The sequence below is a fragment of the Triticum aestivum genome, chromosome 1D, assembly GCF_018294505.1.
Source record: "Triticum aestivum cultivar Chinese Spring chromosome 1D, IWGSC CS RefSeq v2.1, whole genome shotgun sequence".
Classification (NCBI taxonomy): Eukaryota; Viridiplantae; Streptophyta; class Magnoliopsida; order Poales; family Poaceae; genus Triticum; species Triticum aestivum.
Window position 1 is genome coordinate 78,076,222 of NC_057796.1, and position 9,018 is coordinate 78,085,239.

Consider the following 9,018-nt stretch of genomic DNA (forward strand, 5'->3'; position numbering starts at 1 on the left):
TTGATGACTTGTATGTTTAAGTGGGATATCTCATTTGTATGGACAAAGTAAAAATTATCATGTTTTGCATGCTTGATTTGTATAGATGGTTCGTTTATGTCAATTGTGAGCGGGAGGAGGCCATAGAAGTGCCGGCCACACCAAGAGGGTGCTTGGATCCAAGGGACTTATTTTAGTCTGACTAAAAATAGTCTCTTTAAGAGGCTAAAGTTCCAAGCACCCTTGACTAAAGAGGGGCTAAAACTAGTCTTGAGACTAAAAAAATTTAGTCAGGGGTACCCCTACTAAAATGTGGATTAGTCCTCTCTCTCCTCATTTAACTCCTCTCCTTTAACACAGGCGAGTTCTGGATTGGAGGGTTTGGAGGATAATAAATGCTCATTAACTTGATTTTAGTCTCTTTAGTATTTGGATCCAAGCATGGGTGAGGCTAGCAAGTTTTAGTCCCACTACTTTTAGTCATGGAACTAAAACGTATCCAAGCACCCTCCAAATCCGGCAGGAAACATGGTCCAAAGTAGTCAAATGATTGAGATAGAGCATTTATTGTCAATCTAACCCTGCCATCCATACACCTCTTTTGTTTAGAGTTAGTTCAGGGTTAGAATCTAACTCTAACCTCTAACTGATTTAGAGTTCTCCTCGTCTCGGTTCATCGCCATCATACTTTCCCCATTCCTGTGTTTTCAGTATCCTGCGAATCAAAGAGGCCCTTTTTTGGTGGGAAAATCAAAGAGGCCCTTAGACTGCTTTCGGTCCGGTCATTTTTTATAAACGTCTTATGTCCAAAATTTAATGAACGTGCTCCGGTTTCCACGAAAATAATCCGGCTTCATGTAGTAATTCATTCATTTATTTATTCTTCTGTGGGGGGTTTGCATGTAATTCGTGAGGTCTGAAATGTAAAGTACCCTGGCATATGCTCCGAGTCGTGCATGCACTACGACCCAGATGCTCTATGTCCCACATGTCGGCGAATGGGAGCGTGTGGAAATAGCCTAGGAGTACATATAGGAGGATAAATGCGTGAAATAATATGTACTGTGAAGCGTAGCCACGGTTCGAAAAGGAGACCTAAAGTGATGACAGTTATAGGTCGCACGCACCCAACTAGTGGTACTAGACATACGACTAATTTTTCCCTCAAAAAAAAGAGGCACGAGTGCTCAGTGCTCCTATTCTATAAACACGAGTCCCATCTGACAACAGCGTCCGTGCTACAGCTAGCTCTCCTCCCTCGTTTCTCTCTTCTAATTCTAAACTCGGCAGACGCCCGGTGGGCGGGGTGGGTTTGCTCAACTGCGGCCCCACCTCACAGTGAAAATGTTACGACTGGAATAAAAAGTCCATATACTCCCTTCGTTCATAAATATAAGCTTTTTTAGATACTATTTCAAATGGAATACAGCATACAGATGTATGTAGACATAGTTTAGAGTGTAGATTCACTCATTTTGCTCCATATGTAGTAGTCACTTGCTGGAATCTTTAGAAAGACTTATATTTGGGAACGGAGGGAGTACTATACTAATAAAACATTAAGGCCACGAGGCGATGCAGTGCTGGTTACAGGAGGCAAGAAGAGATGCATCCATCGACGACGTCCACCTCCTCGACTCAGGGCACCGGCCCACCGAATGGCGCCTAAGTAGCAGCGGCTTTTGTGGCCAGGTCAACGTGCTTCTGAACAATGGCGTCCAAAGATTCCAGCCGCTGGAAGAAGGCCAACGTCTTTCTGTCCTCGCTTGCCTTGTAGTGGCCTATGTAGACGATTTCCTCGTAGACGTGGATGTGCAGGTCGACGGTTTCTTGCATGGCGAGGCGCTACGCGGCGAGCGCGGCCTCGAGGGGCACATTCTTCGTCGTGACCTCCGGCACCTGCAGGGCCACCAGGGCTTGAAAGAGTTTGTCACCATCGAGGCTGATGAGGGTGGCAGGCAATGAGGAGCCTGGGCGAGCGGGCTGGACCAGTGCGGCAAGGTCGTCCGCGCGCGTCTTGACGGCGGTGAACTTGGGGATGGAGTTGACCATCATGTCGTCCATGCGAGAGGTGAAGCCGGCGTCGGCGAGGGCTACGATGCCTGCGGTCGCCAGCACCGTCTGGAAACGCTGCACGGTGTGGGGCCGCAGGCCGGCGCCTTGGATGATTTGGCACAGCCGACTGCCGCTCGCGTCCATCGCCTCCATAGGTGCTTGTGGCTTCTGGTCACTTGGTCTTGGATTGGAGTGAGCAGTGTTGCGCAGAGACTTGGGAGTAGATGGATTGGAGTGGTGGGGCGCCTTTATTATATGAGAGTCCAAACTCTGTTGCATTCACATCGTGCTGGCTCTATTCTGCTTCTCCAATTAATTCCATCTGCATGTAATTGAGGATGCATCATTGACCGTTCAACGTCTCGGGAACCGCTACCCTCTCCCTCCTTGGCATTCAAGCACCTATGGACCCGTCGACGACGAGGTGCCTATGGTGACTTCGGAAATTTCAAGATGATAGTGCCGTGCGTGTGTGCGTTCATAGGGGTGAGTGTATGCGCGTGTATATGAGCGCTTGCGTCTGTACTGTGTAGAAAAACGTAAATGCGTGTCAAAAAGAGACTAGTCAGTATACTCAATATTGTGCACCTCGGAGAGGAAAACGATAGAACTAGTACGTATTTATTTACGGTGCAGATTCACTCATTTTGCTCCATATGTACTCCGTCTCGGTGTAGTCTAGTCACTTGTTGAAATCTCTAGAAGGGAAATACTCCTTTCTGGTTTACAAGGCTATACTAGCAAGTAGTTGTACGTACTAGTACAATAGTGGGCTCACATAGCAATTTTGTCTCATGCAAGAGCCTGGCTATATGCGTGCTCCAATGTTCGCAACTGCAATGTTCGGTTTGCGCTTGGCTCTTCGCCTCTTCGAGAAGACGAACAATGATGCTACTACTACTGCTTCTACAGTGTCGAATCCACTGCTGCATGTCCGTCCACCGCGAGCGGGACGGATAGCTTGTTGTAGAAGTACTACTAAGCAAAAGCATGTCCTCGTTTGTGAGCAACCGCGCGCATGGGTGAGGGAGAAGGCGTGTAGTAAAATCAAGCTTCTCCTCGTTGTACGAGTTGACGCGACACATCATAGCACTGGCCCCACATGCTTGGCTCTAAACTTGGCTGAAAGACCCGCGGTGTACAATATATTTGCTGCAACCTCTAACATTTACCCACCACAAATTAAAATATATGTGGCCGTATGCATCGTTCTGATGCAGAGGCCGGGGAGCCCCCCTTTTCGAAAAAAAACAAATTAAAATATATATTCCTGTCTTGACCAGATGAGCGTGCAAACTACAATCACCAGGGTGTCAGGTAGGGCCAGAAGACTATTTTAATTTTTTTTTAAACTTCGAGACGGCCACATAGCATGGAGCCGACCCCAACGATTTTAAGCTTACAGGCACGGTACACACTATCCTAGACTACTCTACACATGAAACTGCCACACGAGCGTCCGGGCTGCGCTTGGCTCTTCGCCTCTTCGGGAAGTCGAGCAATGATGGAGTACTACTGCACTGGGGGAGTACTACAGTACGCTTCTGGCCATCTGACACCGATTGAACTGCTGCATGTCCACCGCGTGCGGGAGGGAGAGCGTGTAGCGAAAGCTTCTCCTAGTCTTGCCAGCCACCACGCTCATGGGCGAGGGAGGGACGCTCCTGCCTTTGCGTGTATGACAGGTGGGCCTGACAGGTGTGTGGCCAACCTGTCATACAGCCAAAGGCAGGTGCAGTTAAGTCCGCGAGGGAGAGGATAATCAAACTTCTCGTTGATGTACGAGTTGACGCGACACATCAAAGCACTGCACTCGATATATTTCAATAATTTGCGTTTACCGATGCATTAATTACAACGCATGCATGCATGCCGTGACTCTCCTTTTGATACTTGCATGTGTTGATTTAATGCACCTTGAAGTAGTATAAAATATGTGACGGTAAAGCTTTGGAATACCGCGGCCCAAGTTGAGAGATGGTTGTGCACGAGGAGGGCGAGATCATGCAGACCGAACAGGACCCGACGATGGAGCTCTCTAAGGTCTCGATGGACCTCACCGTGCTCCACTGCCCCTTGTGCCTCCACCCCTTGACGCCTCTAGTGTATGAGGTTCACCTCGTCCGTTCGGCTGATTGAGCAAGGTGCAGGTTTCTTGATTGATGTGGTTGTTCGATTGATTTCTGCAGTGCAAGGGAGGGCACCTGGCCTGCGCGGACTGCCGCGTCGAGCACCCCGGGAACCAGCGGCAGTGCCAGAAGTGCGAGCGCGGCGGTGGCTCCGACGTGCGGAACACGGCGGTGGACTCCGTCCTTTCGTCGGTGAGGGTGGAGTGCCCGCACGAAGGCTGTGGGCTCTACGTCACTTACCACAAGCTCGCTGATTACGAAGGCCCGCCGCCGGCGCTCTACCACCACATCAGCACCGCGCATCCCATGCCCGTGCACAGGATCCAGTATGGCAAGGTGCTCCAGCCGCAAGTGCCACTGTCGGAGCCACGGCTCTTGCTGTTCGCGGAGGAGGACCGCCGCGCGTTTTTCTTGGTCGGCGGCGTGCTCGACATCGGCGCGCCTATCGCCGTGTCGGTCGTCTGCATTAGAGCGGGGGCATCCCCACTACCGCACTACGTGGCCAAGCTGTGGGCGAACGGCCCGCCGGGGGAGCCCAAAGGCACGACCGATGCTGTCAAGGTGGAAATGGAGGTGACAAGCAGCAAGGGTCCCGGCGACGTCGACGTGCAGGAGCTGACCTTCTTGACAGTTCCGCCCAAGCTACTGGCCGGGGCTAAGCTTGTGTCCCTCCACATTCAGATTGACAAGCTCACGTCCTAAATGTCTCTACAATGCCTTCTATTTATCTTAGTAATATGCTAATATAGGGATTACCTTGGTCTACTTTACCTTAAGAAATGGTGAGTGGTGGAATATTTTTTGTAATTTGCAAAAGCACCTAATTAATGCTCTTGTTTTTCTCAAAAAATTATGTTTATCAATGCATTAATTGCAATGCATGCATGCATAAAGTACATGCATTGGTCAATTTTCTCTTAATACTTGCATGCAATGATTTAGTGCACCTTGGAATCTAAACATGTGTTGGGGAACAACCAAATTGAGCCTTATAAAATGGAAAAACTAAAATTTTGAGATAAGCCCTATAAAACCGGAAAGGAGGGAGTAGAAAAAGAAGTACTCCATCCGGGAATAGTGCCGCACTTCGAAACTAGAACCGTCAATAAATTTTGAGCTTGCGTCTCGTCACATTCCAAATTACTCCACGCCATCATATTGAATTGCAAACCTGTTCACACCGATCACAACCTAAACGGTTTCCCACTTAGGAGCGTATTAGTACCACGCTATATTGAATTGCAAACCTGTTCACACCAATCACAACCTAAACGGTTTCCCACTTAGGAGCGTATTAGTACTCGGTTATAAATACTAGTATGCCAAGATGACTGCACATTCCTCCTCAACTCCTCATCCACAAAAACAAACAAGTCATTCAGCATCCTTCCCTTGCGTCTGCCATGGCCAGCGTGAGTTCTGGGTCGAGAGATTGCCACCAGGGAGAGGCGAGCATGGAAGCGGAAGCACGAGAGATGTCCCGCCTCGCTGCGAGAGCAGCCGACATGTCCCGCCGCGTGGAAGTAGCAGCACAGAAGTCCCGCCGCACCGTCGATGCAGCAGACTGGTCCGGCCGCGCCGCGGAAGCAGCAGAGATGTCCCGCCGCACCACGAATGCAGGAGAGATGTCCCGCCGCGCCGTGGCGGCCTGGGAAAATTTCTCGCGGGCAGGCGACGACTGTTACAGGCGCATGCATGCGATCGTCCATAGCCAGATGGATCAGATCTCCGGCTGGGCGAGGTTGCAGGACGACATGAAAGCCTCGTTTGAACAGGCTACCGGCGTCATCCGGCAACTAAGGGAGGGCAATGAGAGGCTCCGGGCCGAGCGCGACCTGCTGAGGGAGAAGATCGTCAGAAGTGCAGACCAGCAGGAGGAGACCAGTGCCTTGTTGAAGAGGACCGGCGTCATCGTCAAGAAACTTATGGACGAGAATGACATGCTCCGCAACGAGCGCCAAAGGCTGGTGGAGGAATCCGTGGATGTTCTCAAGCAGCGTCTTGAGGACACGAAAGAGCTCATCGCCGCTCGCCGTGGAGACTAGTTCCCGCGGCCTGCAGCAACGCATCAAGAAAGTAGAGATCAGCGAGCCAGATCCTTGTCTTCCTTCTTCTTTTGCCCTTGTGTATTTCGGGCGTAGCCGCATGTGGCTTTTTTAATTATCTTTCTAATTATGTGAGACAATTAATCGTCCTTATCTTTCTGTGGAAGATCAATGTTGCGAGGCTGGAATGAAGAAAACTCTTGCTATGGCGACCCTGGCGTTGTTTTTCTTCTAGTTGCTGCTGGGCTTCCTTTAGTTTCCTGGTTTCTTTTGATGTAATAATCGGTTTAGGATGTGGATTGTGTCGTCGGTTGTGAAATGTCGGGTTCTAGCGCGGATGTTTGGCCTTTGTTGGCCTCTTGGGATGTTGCGATTTCAATCTGGTAGCTTTTAGTCCTTCGTGTTGGGCTGGAGTTGTGCTGAACTTCTTGTGAATTATGGTGGTTTTCAGTAATGAAAATCGGAAGGGGCAAGCCCTTCTTTGATCAAAAAAAATTAATCGTCCTTATATATTCATCAGTCTTGCTATAAGTCGCAGTATATGCTATATAGGTCCGTCGGATCTTACATCAAGATCCGTGCTTTCAGATTTTCTTTTTTCTCTCTTAAATCTCAGTCGAGTGAGACATAGCCACGCCATTAAACAGAGGCTTGGGCGCCATTAATGGAGACCTTGGGAGAGAGGTGGACGGCAGATGGAGGTCAAAGGGCTCTCCTCCCGATAAGCACGCGCAGGGGTCTAATCGCACGCCTCTCGTACTCAAATAGCTACCCTGCATGGCGCCTCCTAGCTAATAAAAAATGGGGATGCGTGGCGGCACGTAAATGGTACTAGTAAGTAGAACGCCCACGGTTTCAATAATACTTGTGTTTCCGATTGTAACGTGACAGCACTTGTTCCAAAATGACTTTGTTGATTGTTAATGTGTGCGCCTTCGCAAATCGGACTGCAAATTTACCACAGCATGTTGGTGCAATGTCATGGCACCAAGCCAAGTTTCATTATTTTCATGTGTGTTTTGGATTTACAGGAATTAAAAAACTAAGTTTCTCAATGTTTCCAACCCAGCCACGACCCCCAGAATTTTGAATTTCATTCCCATTTCTTGCATGGAACCTAGAAATTTACCCAAGGACACACATGTGATTTTTCAACCAACTTTGGTGCACTGGAACATGTGCTTGTATTTCAAATTTGAATTATGCACACAAAGGTGGCACGTTCCCTCCCAGAACCACGAGCCTTCTTGAGAGAAGCTCCGATTTGCAAGAAGCTTATACCAAAATTTGTTCCTATTCGGCCAATTTTTTTTACCATGACATGACACCATGCCAAGTTTCATGATTTTAAAACCAAGTTTCTCAATGTTCTCGACCGAGCCACGATGCCCAGATGTTTGAATTTTATTCTCATTTTTTGCATGGGACCTACTCCCTCCTTCCATCTATATAGGGCCTAATGTGTTATTCAAGACAGCCTTTGACTATTGACAAGATTAATAGCACATGAGATGTATACTATGAAAATTATATTATGGAAGCTCCTTTGACATACAAATTTGAAGGTATGCTTTGTGTAAGTTGCATGTCATATATTATTGCTCTAACGTTTGGTCAAAGTTAGCCTCGAAAAACGCATTAGGACCTATATAGATGGAAGGAGGGAGTAGAAATTCACCCGAGGACACAAATGTGATTTTTCAACCAACTTTGGTGCACGGGAGCATGTGCTTGTAGTTCAAATTTGTATTATGCACATTAAATGACCAAAAACTCAATTAATGTGTAAATAAGGCCAAACGAAGCCGGAATAATTCCAAAATTTAACAGGGCACCCATGTAGTTCTATGTTGCCTTTGTAAATAAACTCAAGGGGGACAACATATATCGCTTCGCACTCAAAGGTGGCACGTTCCCTCTCAGAACCACGGGCCTTCTTGAGAGAAGCTTCGGTTTGCAAGAAGCTTATACCAAAATCTGTTCCTATTCGGCCAATTTTTTTACCACAACATGGTAGTACCATGACATGACATCCATGCCAAGTTTCATGATTTTCAGACGTGTTTTGGATTTACAAGAATTTTAAAACCAAGTTTCTCAATGTTCTCGGCCGAGCCACGATGCCCAGATGTTTTAATTTTATTCTCATTTCTTGCATGGGACCTAGAAATTCACCCGAGGACACAAATGTGATTTTTCAACCAACTTTGGTGCACAAGAGCATGTGCTTGTAGTTCAAATTTGACTTATGCACATTAAATGACCAGAAACTCAATTAATGTATAAAAAACGACAAACGAACCCGGAATAATTCTAAAATTTAATAGGGCACTAATGTAGTTCTATGTTGCCTTTGTTAAGAAACTCAAGGGGGGCAGCGTATATCGTTTCACACTCAAAGGTGGCACGTTCCCTCTTAGAACCACGAGCTTCCAAATCGGCCCAATTTTTTACCACAACATGTTAGTGCCATGACATGACACCATGCCAAGTTTCATGATTTCCAGGCGAGTTTTCGATTTACATGAATTTAAAATCAAAGTTTCTCGATGTTCTCGGTCGAGTCATGACGCCCAGATGTTTGAATTTCATTCTCATTTCTTCCATGGGACCTAGAAATTCAACCAAGGACACACATGTGATTTTTCAACCCACTTTGGTGCACCGGAGCATGTGCATGCAATTCATATTTAGATTATGCACATTAAAATTCCAGAAACTCAATTAATGTATAAAAAGGCCAAATGAACCCGAAATAATTCCAAAATTTAACAGGGCACTCATATAGTTCTATGTAGCCTCTGTAAATA